This window comes from Anastrepha obliqua, unplaced genomic scaffold, assembly GCF_027943255.1.
Source record: "Anastrepha obliqua isolate idAnaObli1 unplaced genomic scaffold, idAnaObli1_1.0 ptg000319l, whole genome shotgun sequence".
NCBI lineage: Eukaryota > Metazoa > Arthropoda > Insecta > Diptera > Tephritidae > Anastrepha > Anastrepha obliqua.
Genome location: NW_026562327.1, coordinates 27,501 through 30,000, shown reverse-complemented (window position 1 = coordinate 30,000; position 2,500 = coordinate 27,501).

The following is a 2,500-nucleotide window of genomic DNA, read 5'->3' as shown; positions in this document are numbered from 1 at the left end:
CACTCACGGTGAAGGCATGTGATATAATATGAAAATATCAAAAGTTAACTAACCAATGATATTGAAGCATATAAATCGAATCATAACTATATGAAACTCGAATTTGAGCCATATTAAACTGGTAATATTGTGATTTTATGCCTGGTTTTCCATACGTTAGTTTAAATAGAAAAAAATTCTCGAATATATATACATATATGAAGAATCTATATTCTATACTAACATTTTATGGAATATAACCTTGGCATATTGCCATTGAAATATATAATAAAGACATTTCAAATCAAACTGAAATGTATTGAAATGAATTTTTCCCATACATTTTTGACAATGTGAGGTGTGCATGGCAAAAAACACTCACGGTGAAGGCATGTGATATAATATGAAAATATCAAAAGTTAACTAACCAATGATATTGAAGCATATAAATCGAATCATAACTATATGAAACTCGAATTTAAGCCATATTAAACTGGTAATATTGTGATTTTGTGCCTGGTTTTCCATACGTTAGTTTAAATAAAGAGTTATGGAATATAACCTTGGCATATTGCCATTAAAATATATAATAAAGACATTTCAAATCAAACTGAAATGTATTGAAATGAATTTTTCCCATACATTTTTGACAATGTGAGGTGTGCATGGCAAAAAACACTCACGGTGAAGGCATGTGAAATATAATATGAAAATATCAAAAGTTAACTAACCAATGATATTGAAGCATATAAATCGAATCATAACTATATGAAACTCGAATTTAAGCCATATTAAACTGGTAATATTGTGATTTTATGCCTGGTTTTCCATACGTTAGTTTAAATAAAGAGTTATGGAATATAACCTTGGCATATTGGCACTAAAATATATAATAAAGACATTTCAAATCAAACTGAAATGTATTGAAATGAATTTTTCCCATACATTTTTGACAATGTGAGGTGTGCATGGCAAAAAACACTCACGGTGAAGGCATGTGATATAATATGAAAATATCAAAAGTTAACTAACCAATGATATTGAAGCATATAAATCGAATCATAACTATATGAAACTCGAATTTGAGCCATATTAAACTGGTAATATTGTGATTTTATGCCTGGTTTTCCATACGTTAGTTTAAATAGAAAAAAATTCTCGAATATATATACATATATGAAGAATCTATATTCTATACTAACATTTTATGGAATATAACCTTGGCATATTGCCATTAAAATATATAATAAAGACATTTCAAATCAAACTGAAATGTATTGAAATGAATTTTTCCCATACATTTTTGACAATGTGAGGTGTGCATGGCAAAAAACACTCACGGTGAAGGCATGTGATATAATATGAAAATATCAAAAGTTAACTAACCAATGATATTGAAGCATATAAATCGAATCATAACTATATGAAACTCGAATTTAAGCCATATTAAACTGGTAATATTGTGATTTTGTGCCTGGTTTTCCATACGTTAGTTTAAATAAAGAGTTATGGAATATAACCTTGGCATATTGCCATTAAAATATATAATAAAGACATTTCAAATCAAACTGAAATGTATTGAAATGAATTTTTCCCATACATTTTTGACAATGTGAGGTGTGCATGGCAAAAAACACTCACGGTGAAGGCATGTGAAATATAATATGAAAATATCAAAAGTTAACTAACCAATGATATTGAAGCATATAAATCGAATCATAACTATATGAAACTCGAATTTAAGCCATATTAAACTGGTAATATTGTGATTTTATGCCTGGTTTTCCATACGTTAGTTTAAATAAAGAGTTATGGAATATAACCTTGGCATATTGGCACTAAAATATATAATAAAGACATTTCAAATCAAACTGAAATGTATTGAAATGAATTTTTCCCATACATTTTTGACAATGTGAGGTGTGCATGGCAAAAAACACTCACGGTGAAGGCATGTGATATAATATGAAAATATCAAAAGTTAACTAACCAATGATATTGAAGCATATAAATCGAATCATAACTATATGAAACTCGAATTTGAGCCATATTAAACTGGTAATATTGTGATTTTATGCCTGGTTTTCCATACGTTAGTTTAAATAGAAAAAAATTCTCGAATATATATACATATATGAAGAATCTATATTCTATACTAACATTTTATGGAATATAACCTTGGCATATTGCCATTAAAATATATAATAAAGACATTTCAAATCAAACTGAAATGTATTGAAATGAATTTTTCCCATACATTTTTGACAATGTGAGGTGTGCATGGCAAAAAACACTCACGGTGAAGGCATGTGAAATAATATGAAAATATCAAAAGTTAACTAACCAATGATATTGAAGCATATAAATCGAATCATAACTATATGAAACTCGAATTTAAGCCATATTAAACTGGTAATATTGTGATTTTATGCCTGGTTTTCCATACGTTAGTTTAAATAGAAAAAATTTTCGAATATCTATACATATATGAAGAATCTATATTCTAATACTAACATGTTAT